The sequence below is a fragment of the Sander lucioperca genome, chromosome 14 (genome assembly GCF_008315115.2).
Source record: "Sander lucioperca isolate FBNREF2018 chromosome 14, SLUC_FBN_1.2, whole genome shotgun sequence".
In the NCBI taxonomy this organism is placed as follows: Eukaryota; Metazoa; Chordata; class Actinopteri; order Perciformes; family Percidae; genus Sander; species Sander lucioperca.
This window is the reverse complement of record NC_050186.1, coordinates 9,028,402-9,043,091: the sequence shown is the minus strand read 5'-3', so window position 1 is coordinate 9,043,091 and position 14,690 is coordinate 9,028,402. Positions and strand designations below refer to the sequence as shown.

The window sequence follows — 14,690 nt, the reverse complement described above, 5'->3', positions numbered from 1 at the left end:
GGATGCAGAAACGTGGCTGCATCTTCATCACGACACGTCACGTTGCCTCAGGGAGAAAACATGTCACGGACCGTTAGAGAGTGAAGGACAAGGTATTTAATTAGCATGTTTAGTTTATGACAGATGTGATATTTTGTATGTTTTCATGATTGTGTGTGCTTAAAGGGTAACTATTTTCCCATGTTTTTGTGTCTAAGTGACTGATGGGAACAACAGTCTTTCAAATTGGTCCAGTATTATGCAAGACGTTAGCGTCCACTAAAAGTCCTGATTATTTACATGGAGTCTGGTGGAGTTTGGTGATGGTGATTTGAGGCTGTTTCATGTTAAACTAAAAGGATCTTACTCTTTAACTAAAAGGTCTATCTCTGTAGGGATCCTTCATAATGTGTCAGACACTTAGAATAATAATCTGAGTCTGTCAGCAGCAACAACAGAACTTTTAGTGGACGCTGACTGACGCTGGACATTTGTCCTGTAGGGTTACATCACAAGCTGTTGTCTAGGCCAATACTGGACCAATTTCAAAGATGTTTGTACACATTAGTCACTTGGACACCAATGCATTGTTACCCTATTAAAGATGGTGCAGAGAAGACTTGTCTTCTCAGTTTTTCTGTTACAGTTATTCTTCTACGCAGCCCGACTTCAGTTGTTTCATCTTCTTACCTCTCAGTACTCTGCCTTTCATTGTTCTGTTATTGTGTCTTTCGCAGGGAAAACGCTGACGCCGAGCTGATCCACCGGGATGCCGACAGCGAATGAAAAAGAGGACAACATCTATATTTGAATCCTCTCCTCAGTTACAGTCCCTCATCTGCAGTTTACGTATGAAATTCACAACACAACACTGGAAACGATACATCCTCTGCCTCCTTTATCCTGTCACCTCTGATCTAATCCGGCTGTGGGCTTTGCATTTTTTTTGGGGGGAAAGAGAAGTTCAGCTGCAGCCTCGGGGCTTTGGTCCTGTCGACCCCTGACCCCTGCTCTCCCTGCCATGTCTTCTTTTCCCAGGGTTAGGGTTACGGTTAGTTACCAGATTTAGCTAAAAGCTACATTCCATCTGTCTGGGTGTAATTGGCTACCAAATTGGGAGAAAGGGAACTGTGAACATAGGGCTGTGTGACCATAGGGCTGTGTGACCATAGGGCTGTGTGACCATAGGACTGTGGGAACATAGGACTGTGGGAACATAGGACTGTGGGAACATAGGACTGTGGGAACATAGGACTGTGGGACCATAGGGCTGTGGGACCATAGGGCTGTGGGACCATAGGGCTGTGTGAACATAGGGCTGTGTGAACATAGGGCTGTGTGAACATAGGGCTGTGGGAATATAGGGCTGTGGGACCATTGGGCTGTGGGAATATAGGGCTGTGGGACCATTGGGCTGTGGGACCATTGGGCTGTGGGAACATAGGGCTGTGGGACCATAGGGCTGTGTGAACATAGGGCTGTGGGAATATAGGGCCTAATTTTCAGTGAAAAAAAGAATTCTTAGAAATGTGGGAACATAGGCACGTTCCCGTAAATTATGGCAGTTTAGACGCTACTGGGCGTATTATTTCCCTCCTCAGGAAGTCACTTTAACGGATGGTCTTGCTTCAAATGTTCACATATAACCAGGTTGTGATTTGCCGACGGGGATGCGTGGGATTTCCTCCTTTCTGGTCTACATATCCCTGCCTCTGCTGAATTATTTTTTATCCCCGGTGGGGACAAAATCAGGGCTTTGAAATTGGGTAACATTTAAAAAAGTTACTAGCCAATCTGGCCAGTGACGAATGATGCGAAGCTTCTGTTTGACTCAGCCGGGGGTTTCCAGATTGGTGTTTTTTCTGCCAAGAAATTTGGGGAAGTAAAAGGTTAGAAACTATTTTAATATTTATTGTTTCTTCACTCGGTTCGGTGGACATTATGGTTAACTTTAGGCAACAAAAATGAGCGTTAGGCGGAGGCGACAGTGAAGTTTAGGCACCAAATTGATTAGTTGAGTTTAGGAAAGAGATCGTGGTTTGGATTACACTCCTAGGACATTTGGGTTAGGTTAGGGGTGAAGGCCGAATGGGGTGAAAGTCCTTTGAACACGCTGTTTCATGACAGTACTTTAAGTAATAAATGGAAAGCATTTTTTTTTAATATTGTCCCCCTTTTTTGTGCTGATCCGAAAATATATCTGATCCGTGATCCAATCTGTACCATGACTTTTAAGCTCCATTGCACTCCTACTTTAGCCTGACAAGCCAGACCCACATCCAGATGTGGGTCTGGGAAACTCCCCATTGGCTGGGCTCAATCCGAGGGGCGGGATCAACGGTTGTCTTTCAAATTCCTCTGCACGCAATAGGATAGCGCTCCAACCAATCAGAGCAACACTAGTTGATAGATTCAACTTTAAACTCGAACACATCTTCCTTTTTTAAGAATGACTCAGGGCCGTTCTTTGTCTTTTCTCAAAGAAAAGCTGAACTCCAAGTCTCCAGAGTCGCGGCACAAAGCCGATTCCAAAGACCGCTGTTCGCCAGCAGCAGCAGCCATCTTCTTGTTTTCAAGTAGCAGGGAATTCACGCGCAACCGTCGCAACTCTGCCGTCATTATATTACGCCCCGCCCACCGACTCTATACATAATGTGATTGGCCTGACTAGAGTTTGGTTTTCCAGCTCGCAAGCCAACGGAGAGTTGCTAGACGACCCTGGCTGCAAATTACATTTGCTGCCGCTAGGGTGCGTCTAGATTTCTAGGCTAGTCTACTTGTAATGGTAGAGAAAAACCCTGGTTATATCCGTCTCTCTTTTCTCTTCAGGCTGGATTCCCGGCCATGTCCAACGACAGCAGCGTCCTCGGTGTCTGGGAGGCGTCTGATTGGACGAACACATCTCAGTGCCCGCCCTCGGTAGGCGGCGCAACGTTCTTGATCGTGGCGTACAGCGCTGTGATTGCAATCGGCTTGCTGGGCAACGCGGGCTGGTGTTCATCATCGCGCGCGGCAACAGGAGCTGCGCAACGTCACCAACATCCTGATCGCCAACCTGTCGTGCTCCGACATCCTCATGTGCGTCGTGTGTCTTCCGGTCACCGTCATCTACACGCTGATGGACCGCTGGGTGCTCGGGGAGGCCCTGTGTAAGGTGGGTGGACACTTTTTTTTATTGTATTCACAACCCAACTGGCCCTCTCATGTTTCTGTGAGAAGCTGTGAATGCATGACGTTGTGTCTGGAAACGTGTTGCTGTTTTCTTCCTGTCCTCTAACGGCTATAAACACCGCAGCTGTCTTATGTTGTGCCACACACACAGAGACAGACGCACAACACACACGCACACGTAAGCAGCACACACAAACGCCACACACAACAACACACCGCACACAGACACACAGAAACGCTACGGCCACACAAACACACGCACACACACGCATGCACACACACACAAACGCACGCACAAACACACACACACACACACACAAAACGTACGCACAACACCAAACAACACTAGAAAAAATCAGATACAGCATAGTATTGCAATATTTTCCGTGGCAAAACTGTATCGATACACAGACGCCAAGTATGGATCTTTATTATATATGTGTTGGTCAGTCTGTTGCTTGACAATCCATTTGCAGCATACAAATGAAGTGAGATGAACAAACAGATAAGATTAAACAGATGTTGACAAGTTACTTTGGGGACATCATTAAATTGGGGAAAAAATAGAAGTTGGGAAAAAGGAAATAAATGCAATATATCGCAGAATATTGCAATATGTTAAAATCGCAATGATATCGTATCGTGACATAAGTATCGTGGATGATATCGTATTGTGAGACCTCTGGTGATTCCCACCCCTAACAAACACACACACACACACACACACACACACACACCACACAACACACACACCACACACGCCGCACATAAACACAAACGAATGCACACACACACAAACACCCACACACACCACCCACACACACACCATGCACATAAACACCAAACGCATGCACACACAACGCACGCACACACAAACACGCACACAAACGCACGCACGCACACAAACGCCTAGCACACACAAAATCAACCACACACACAACGCAGCGCACACAACAAACACACAAAAGACACCACACACACAAACGCAACACCACACACAAACACACACGGCACACACACAAACGCGAGGCCACACATAACACACACACACAACCACACACACACACAACACACACACAGACAGACGCACACGTAAGCGCACACACGCACACCACACAACACACACACACACACACAGACACAACCGCATGCACACACACTAGGGGTGTCAGGATACATGATCTGGATCAATATATCGATTCAATCATCAACGATCCAATATCATCGATACCAACTGAAAAAACTGATAAGTCTCATCTCTAGAATGTACCTTATTTTGAAAGTCCACACCTTATTATTTTATTTATTATAAAAAGAAGTTTAAGTTAACTGGTTTGTAATTAAAATTTCTGAAAGACGTTGGTATAATAGTGTCAAATCCTATTTAGTGCTTTTTGTGAGTTGATATTTGTGAGAAATATAATGATTATGGTTCTCATGTTCGCGCAGGGCCCCTGAATTATTTGAACAAAATAATGGCAGAGATCTAATACGTTGTTTCAAAGAATCAAATAATATGAGATAAAACTTGGATTTAAGCCCTAACACACTCAGGGCCTATCGTAACGATTCTGGCGCAGTTAGGGCTGTGTACCCACATCTAATTTTGCATAGTTTGACGGTGGTAAAAGGGTCGGGTGCATGGTTCTAAAGGGTGTGGACCTAGTGTTTCATTAAAGCAGAGTGGTGTTTTGGGCGTACATGCACAACCCAATCAGAGATCATCTCCCATTCCCTTTAAACCCAGCGGTGTGTGGACTTGGAGCATTGCTATTATGCAGGAGGATTTGCACCCTAATATTGTTAATTTGTAATATCTTCCGCATGTGCTATGGTGTGCTGCTGTGCGTCTCTGTGTGTGTAACAAGCATAGTGTGCGTGCGCTGGCGAGGCTAGGAGCAGTTTTACTACTGCTCTGCTTAAAATAACCACTGAAGCATGCTGCGTTATTGACATTTTAGACCGTTTTGTGCGTCAATGGAGCCAGCTCACTCACTGTGCTGCCTCAAGATAGCAATACGTACCAGACTGACCTGAACATAACTCCCTGTGAAGACCAGCACGACCAGAATGCACCTGAACACACCTCCCTGTAAGCCCAGCACGCACCAGCGAAATGCACCATGAACACTCCTGTAACGACCAGCACGACAGATCATGCCACCTGAACTACACGCTCCCTGCAAGACCAGCATTGCCCAGAAGCACGTACCTGTAATCACACCTCCCTGGAAGACTCAGCACGCCCAGAATGCACACTGACACACCCTCCCGGTAAGACCCGCATGACATGGGCACAGCATGGGCGCAGGTGCATTTGCTATTAAATCCGACGTGGCGCGTGGCTGGACAGTGAATCAACTGCGTGATCTTAACGTAGCAAAGTCACTACGCGTCAGCGCTTGTGCGTCGGGCTTTGCAGCTGCGCAGGTGCAGGGGATAGAGCCCAAATAGATCTAACCCTTTTACGCTGGTGTGTGTGCAGGTGACTCCATTCGGCCAGTGCACTGTCAGGACACGTCTCGTCTCATCTCTGTGCTGATCGTATGCTGAGACAGCAGTCAACAGCTCGATCTCCATCCAGCGGATGGTCCCGGCAGCGGACACGTCCGTACCTGGCCGTCGCTGACGTGGCTGGTCGCTGCTTCATCTCGCTGCCCTTCCTCTCCTTCAACATCCGTCACCCACGACCCTTTCAAGAACATCAGCGTGCGCCTGTAACACCCTTCAACTGGTAAGACTAGGCTCGCAGCGCAGACCTCATCCACAACCTGCGGATTGGACCTGGTCGGGCTAGTCCACACTCTACAGAAATATCTGTGATACGAGCTGGACTCTATATTTACAGTCACCTCACAAAAAGCGGATTGATGCACATGCATACGCATAATCAGCCAAAGTCCGCCTAGTTTATGTCGCCGCATTTTGTCAAACGCTGCACTTTCGCCGCCTAACTTGCAGCATGTCCCGCCAAAATATGCGGGGCTTGCATGATTTCCATAATCACATGTTTCGTTGGCAAACAAAGTCACATATATCTTAGCAGAACGTGAAGAGTCGTTGCGTTAGTACTTCACACAAGAGCAGCCGTGTGTCCTGTTGCATGGGGACGTTATGAAGTGACGTAATACGCGATTCGTGACACATCAGCTAGTAGCTGCAACACTCCGTTGAGGATGAAGCCACGATGAACCACGTGTTTGTAAGTTCCCGCAATTTCATCTGCATAAAACTTGCATTAAATATCACGCATATTCCATCACAGTGCTTTAGAAAACGTGCTGCATAATCAAGGATTTTTGCCCCAAACACACAAACAAAAAGCACACAACAGGAGTCACGTGTGTTTTCTATATTTCGAATGTGCATACTATGCATTCGAAATATCCTGAGGATGGTCTCTCTCAAGCGCAGTCATAATTACATGTCACCATGTCAGTCATGAAGAGTCTTTTTTGGCTTCTTTTTCAAGACCAGAGACGCTCATAACACAAATCACAAACAGGGCAGCCAGATACATATTAGACTGAGTATAAACGCATCTGTATATACGGTATACAGTAGATGTAAAGGTGTGCTGTAATCCTATTCTATATATATATAGATATATCTAGATATATATATATATATATAGATCTATATACTATATAATGACTATGTCTATTAGGTATCTATATATGTACTGTCTATATGTTGCTAGTAGATCTATGTATGTATATATGTCAGATGTGCTATCTATGATGTATGACAGATATATATGTAGCGATATATGTAGGTATATACCGATCTCTGTATAGTATCTCGTCTGTCCGAGTCTATATATGTATACTATATTTTTATGTAGGTCAATATATATAGGTATATATGATCGATGTCTATCGATATATGTGTATATATGTGTGTGTACTATATATGCTGTCGTGTATATATCTATGTGTGTGTATATATAGGTGTGTATATCTATATAGTGTGGTGTAGCTACTATATATATATATATATGTGTGTGTGTGTCGATATGTGTGTGCTGTGCTACTATATATAGATATATCTAGATAGTATATCTATATAATGTATGTGTTGTATATAGATATATGTGTCATTATATAGGTGTGTATACTAGTGTGTATATCTATGGTGTAGAGATAGGTGTGATGACTAATATATGTGTGTAATATATATATATACATAGAGATATACGTATACTATATATACTTAAACTATTATATAGATATGTATATGGATATATGTATGATATATAAGTATCTGAGCCTATGTCATAGAGATATATGTATATATAGATATGTATCATAGTACCAGAACTATACTGTAGATATATATATATGTATATATATATATACTGTATATGTAGATATATAAGTATATATAAATATGCTATGGTATAGCTCTATAGAGTGATATGTAGATAGCTAGATACTAGATGTGTTATATACATCTACTATATATCGATGTGTGGTATATATGATATCTATAGTTATATGTATGTGTATATCATATGGCCATATATAGCTATATGTATGTCAGATGTAGGTAGTATTGTATGGATAGGTATGATGTAGGTATATATAGTATATGTAGGTATATGTCTATGTATCTATTCTGACGATGTATATGTATGATAGTATGCATATCGTGTGAGTATATATGTGTGTGTATAGATATGGGTGTGTGTATATATCATGTGTTGGGTGGATAGATAGATGTATATATATGATGATAGATAGATATCATCTATATATATCTATATATAGTGTGATGTATATATCTATGATGTGTATTTCATATAGATGTGTATACTATATGTGTGACTCTCCTCAACTGTTGTGTGTATATTATCTAGTGTGTAGATATGATCTAGGTGTATATATATACGGTGCGGTATAGACTAGATAGTATATCTATAGTATATATATATAGATATATACATATAGATATGTACTATAGATCTGTATATATGTATGTATAGATGTATCCTATATAGGTATATATGCTACTGGATATATGTATATATGTCTATGTTATCTATATAGATGTATATGTATATATGTAAAGCTACATATACTCAGATGTAGAGCATATATGTATATGTATATATAAGCATATATATATATATATATAGATATATTCTATATATATATATATCACTATATTGATATATATCCTTCATAGACTCTATGTAGATATCTATATATGTGTGTGTATATATCTGTATATCCCTATAGTATGTAGTGTGGCATATATTATGTATACTATATCTATGATAGTATGTGTGTAGCGTATGATATGTATGTATATGTATATGTATGTATAGCCGTATGGATATGCTCTATGTATGGATGTATATGTATGTATATGTATGTATGCTGTATGTCATGTATGTCTATATATGTCTATGCATGTCATGTAGACTGTAGGTATATATCTGTATATGTATACTATATGTCATAATGTATAGTACTGTATATGTATATGATGTATATATCTGCTAGTATGATAGTATGTATGTATACTGTAGTGATAGTCTAGGTATGTATATATATGTCGATGTATGTATATATATGTATAGGTATGTCTATATATGCTAGTGATAGGTATGATCATCTATGTATATGCATCGATGTATGTATATAGATGTATATGTACTGTATGTATACTATCTGTATAGTATGTATGTATATATATGTATATGTATGTATATAATATCTGTATATGTATGTGTGATACGATATGTATATATAGATCTATTAGAATTATGTCTGTGTATATGTATATGTATATAGCTAATAGATGTCTATGTGTGTGTGATAGATCTATATTCTATAATATATATCTATATTTATATATATATATTTATCTGGGTCTATATATATCGTATATATATATAGTTATATCTATATATATGACCTCCTACTACCGCACATACCACGACCCCTATATATATATATATATATATATACCCTAGCACACCTCCCACAAACACTGGCGTACTATATATATAGATATGTCCGCCCACCCCAGCACTATATGGTATATATATATATATGTGTATATATAGGGGTATGTATGTATGTATGTATGTATGTATATGTATGTATTGATATGTGACACACTACACGGCATATCAACCTTGTAGAGCAGAAGCGTGGTCTTTAATTGTGGGTTTAGATTTATTAGCCGCCTGACATGCACACCCTGAATCCCTCAGGTGCGCTCGCTGAGCCCTCAGCTGCGAGGAACAAGGACTGTTATACTCTCTACTCTCTCTCTTCTCTTTCTCTTTCTCTCTCTCCTCTCTCGCTCTGACACTCTCACTCTCTCTCTCCTCTCTCTCATCTCTCCAGTAAATATCACCGGACTTTGTAGAGTGTGATAGAGGCGGCGGCTATATAAATTCGATTCAACCGCCCACATTGGCCCTTGGCGCCGAGGACCAGACACAAACAGACCACAAATGCAGCAGTTGTCCAACAGACGTGCAAAAGAGCACAAGGTGCAACGTGATATACATAAGTATAGATCAGGACAAGATTATAGTGCAGTGTCGACAGTACGTGTACAGTGGTTGTACAGAAGGTGGCTTTCAGAGTCATATACATAACTAGAAATGTATGCAGTGGATAGCAGTTACTTCTACGCGGAGAAGAAATCTGGCTACGTAATATGAACAATGTATATAACAATCAGGTAAAGATATGTGCAATGTAGTAGCAGTCACATTAGTAAATAGGAAGAATAAGAACAGATGTCTGCAGTGTATTAACAGAATATATAATAAGAACAACGAATAACTATGGACGACTCAGTATGAACCCTAGACTGCCTACAGCTATGCTACAGTATCTCCCATGTGCATGGGTGAAATTAAGGGTTTATTTACAACCGAACCCGAGAGTGGTGATGTTGTGGAACAGTGGAAACGATGAAGCCCAGCAGGCTTTGATCTGATATGTGTCATGGAGGTCTGGTGTAGGTTGGTGATGGTTAGTTCGGTGGCTGGTTCGACTGTAAACTAAAAGGCTACTACTCTTTAACAAAAAGGTCTATCTCTGTACGGCAGCTGTCATATGTTGTCAGACACTTAGACATATAATCTAAGAGGCATGACAGCAGCTGCAAAAAACAGAAGAAACTTTAAGTGGACGCAAACATGTCGCTACTATCGACCAATTTCAGAAGATTGTGTTCCTCATCAGTCACTTAGCACACACAAACACATGGGAAAATAGGTACCCTTGTAGACACACAATCTATAATTGAAAACATACAAAATATCACACTCTCTCGTTCTGTTGGGAGCTAAACTAAACAATGCTATGCTAATGACAGACCTTGTCCTCACCATACTCTAACGGTCGGTGACATGTTGGACTCCCAGATGCGCAACGTGACGTGTTGGATGACAGAGTGCAGCCATGTTCTCTGCCATCGTATCTACTGATTACAACACTAACTATCTGAGCTGTCATGCGAGCAACAAAACAGCACGTTAGTGCACCCAACTAGCGGTGAACATTTTGTCTATAGGGTGACATATGCAGCTTACTAATCCTGGACAAATTTCAAAGATGTGTTCCACCAGTCACTGACCGGCAATCTTCCACCAACGCAGAACGGCTCCAGCGCTCCGTCGTCCTCTATGCAATCACTGCAAGGTGCGGATTGGTTGCGGAACTGTACAGCTGAAGTCATTAGGACCTACGACGATCAGAAGTCACTATGATCGCGCAAACAACTAACCAGGACTGTAGTTTCTATAAACAGAACACAATACTGACTTCCGGCTGTCTCCGGCCAATCGGACGTTTTCAAGGTGTAGTGCAGGGAAATATGACTGGCCGTTGAGCCCGGGTATGTTATTTGACAGCTAACACGGATGTTTTACTGTTGTTTCTGTGCTGACTAATTGTCTGTCCCCTGGTCCAGCCCAATCTCCTGGCTGAACTTGCTGTACGGATGCTCTACCGGCGTCGGCAAACATAGAAGCTCTGCGTATCATATCGGGCACTGGACGCAGTCGTAACGCAGCGTTCTGCCAGTCAGTGAAAACTACAAACTGTGCGGTCTCGGATTGCTCCGTATACATCGACACGCCAGCTCAACTCTCTCCTAAACTCAAGACTGAGACACGTCTGTGCCCACGTCCACAGGTGATGACGTTGTGCAAGATAGGTGAAACTGTAACCTACAAAGACAGACGAATCACTTCTGATGCTAGCTGTTAACCTTACAAAAATAAACCTAATCTTCAGAATGTAATCATCCAGTCAAAATATTCCTGTCTACATTACACCATAGGTAATTCATGCATATTAGACTGTAGTGAGTGTGATTCTGCTGTACAAAGACATGTTTACCATGTAAGCAAATACTTAGTTCATGCATACGCGTGAAGCCCAGTCATGTGACTCGAGTTTCACATAGCAACCATGCAACGTGAATTCACAGCACCAACGCCAGCGGATCTCGGCACATTGCTAATATAAATACTACACGGACATCAAGCATAAGGATCTATGAACTCTCTATGTACTTATGTCAAAACAGTGAATGAATACATCCAACGATGCTATACGCTAGGCATAAATGTAGGCAACTCGTAACGGTAGCTACCACTCCACGTAATCACAGAACCGTTGTTGTATGCGTCGTTCCTATCTCTAATACGGCTCACGCGATCCATAGCGGTTACCAGCTGAGAGTTCCTTTAACAGGGACAGATACTGTAAATGGAGAGAAAACGCAGTAAGACTGAGGCACAATAACTTATACTTTAACAGGCATATTTATACAAATCACACTCATTGACCTTAATTGGAGAACCATATGGACTCAGCCGTCCGCAGGTGTGGGAAATTGCGGGGAGGGGTGAGACACACAAAATCTGGGGTACTAGGGTCAGGTTGAAACAGAACGAAGTAGTACCCTTTAAGCACCAAAGGATGACAACATGCCACTGACCACCGTGTTGTGTCTGGCTTGTCCTGCAGGGGCACCATCTGCGCTGTATGGAGCTGGGCCGGTCAGATATGCATCGTCTTGCCTACACACCTCACTGCTTGCTCTTCCGTAAGGCCTGCTGACCTCTGCTGCTGGTGCGCCTCTGCTACCTCGCCATCTCCCTCGCCAGGAGGACGACATGCAGTCAGCACTTCTCATTTACATTATCGCTCGTAGAGCCTGTTTGTTTATAACAGGTCCATGGCATGAAACGTTCACTTTATGAGGTGTTTTAACGCTAATGATGGTTTCACCCAGCCCATGCCCTATGGAGCCCGAGTGCGCTAGAATTAGAACTGGCTGATAGGTGAAACGATGCCTGGGTATCCTGCTCGGCCTTTGAGTGGGAAAAACTGAACAGCTCAGATGGGCGATATGGCATCTTCCCTTAGGACGTCATACGAGAAAGGTACTCCCCATTTTCTCGGCTGTTGACCCACCGAGAAGGAGTTCGGCCCACACCTGGAGAGAGAGAGATCAGCAGAGGAGACGACTCAGGCTGGAAAACAAGCAAGTGGTCGGTGGTCAAGGCACACCACACCACTCACTCTCTGCCACATCTCTCCTCTCACTAGCTACGACTACAGAAAGACATCACTAAGGAACGCGCATTGTGGGACATATACAGGATAGCGAGCACCACGATAGTCTATGATGAAAGGACTTCAGATAACAGTATAGGGCCCTATAAGGTCTATATAAAGGAGACTGCCGATACAGTATGAGGGGACCACTAAGGGCTATATAAAGAGACTTCAGATTTACCAGTATTTAGGGGAACACTAGGTCTATACTAAACTAGATTCGATACAGTATTAGGGGATCATCTACTAAGGTCTTATAGAAAGATGACTCAGATACATGATTAGGGGACCACTACGTCTATATAAACAGACTTAAGATCAGTATTAGCGGGACCAATAAGGTCTATCTAAACCGGACATTAAGATGACAGTATAGAGACGCACTAAGGTTCTATATAAAAGGACCCAGTACAGATTAGCGGAACATAAGGTCTTATAAAGCGACTTCAGTACAGTATTAGGGGACCACTAAGGTCTACGATAAAAGCATCCAAAATAGCAACAAAGGTCATGAGGACCTTAAATCATGCTTGTAAAGGCGTTCCTATGTCGGAATGGGCATCAAGAACCCGGTTCCACAATTTGGTTGTTTTATTGGAATGTTTGGAAAAAATTTGGTTTTGACTCCGATCCCCCCGGTTTTCAAATTTACAGTGCAAGTTCTGGTTTTCTGTCACGCGCTTGTGTTGTGAGCATTACAGCACAGAGAAGCCGCGGACTCTCAAGTTGTTTAGTTTACGTGACAAAAACCGCGTTTTACAAACTGTGATCACAATTGACCATCAAAGTAAATTCGTCCTTTCTGTGAATAAGATCATCATCAATGTTTAGCCTAGTGGGTATCTAGATTGCAAAACCTGCGGATAAGTAGACTACACCACTGGCTGACAATCCTTACGGAAAAAATCCAATAGGATTTTAACTACGGAACCACACCTATCGAGTCTATGTGTCGTCAGCTGGTGTGATATTCTCAAATTTGATTGGTGGCTCTGTAGTGCCAGGGAAATGGCCTGAGCGCCGCGGCGGGACTCAGGCGAGCCAGAGGATCAAAACCATGCTGGTAGACACTCGTCGTAGCCTTCGCCTTGTGCTGGCCTGCCGCTCACTCTTCAACCTGCTGGTTGACTGTGACCCCAACGCTGCGCTAATACGACTTGCCAGCACGACCGCCGTTCTTCTCCGCTGCCACCTCATGGCAATGGCCCTCCACCTGCATAAAACCCGTGGTGACGGCTTCACCAACAGCAACTCGTCCGAGGGAGCTTAAGCTTAACACTGACGCCCCGCTGAACAGTGTGGCCCGCGCACGGCAGGAGAGCTACGAGAGCTTCCGCTCTTCCCCGTGGGCAGAACCGAGCATCATCGGTAAGGCCAAACGCTCAACAGGATGGGATAGGTGGAGTTCCCCACCAGACTGGAGATCAGTAAGTGCGAAAAACAAATATCAAGCTCAAAACCTGATAACTGACAGAGCCAAAAAAAACGGTTTTGAAAGTTTTGGGCAGGCAAATGGCTGGCGACGTGGTGACAGCTCGGCACAGTGACTGTAAAAGACCCGGTCTGAGACGTTATGAGATCGCCACTACTTCAACTTCCTGTCTGCCAGATGTGAAACGCTGTTGGTTGTGTGGCTGTTTGGGCTGGATATGAATGAAGTGGAGTTGGTTGAAGCAGCTTAAGTCCAAAACAAAACGAGAAGGACAATTTTGTCAATGATGACTGGAGTATAATAAGAAATGGATACAAACATGATCTGGCGGTAGCACATTTATTCCAATGATAACCAAATTCCTCGGTGACGTCTTGTGTTTTCTCCTTAATTTTCCAGGAATGAACACTGCTTTCTGGAGTGCAGTATTGTGTTTTCTCCTTAAGTCTTTCGGGACCCCAAACTCTGTCCACTGTTGCAACACCGATGTTTAGGAAACAAACATTTTC

At 42.9% G+C, this 14,690-nt stretch overlaps 1 long non-coding RNA gene and 1 pseudogene across 1 annotated transcript; one reads left to right on the top strand and one right to left on the bottom strand.

Annotated features, from left to right (window-relative positions):
* The first annotated feature begins 716 nt into the window (after positions 1-716).
* On the top strand, positions 717-13,900 carry LOC118493087 (annotated as a pseudogene).
* LOC118493069 lies at positions 12,973-13,244 on the bottom strand. The gene is made up of 2 exons (XR_004895019.1): positions 13,175-13,244; positions 12,973-13,096 (listed from the first exon to the last, which is right to left on the bottom strand). It is a non-coding gene; the product is annotated as an uncharacterized LOC118493069 (long non-coding RNA).
* Positions 13,901-14,690: the final 790 nt, after the last annotated feature.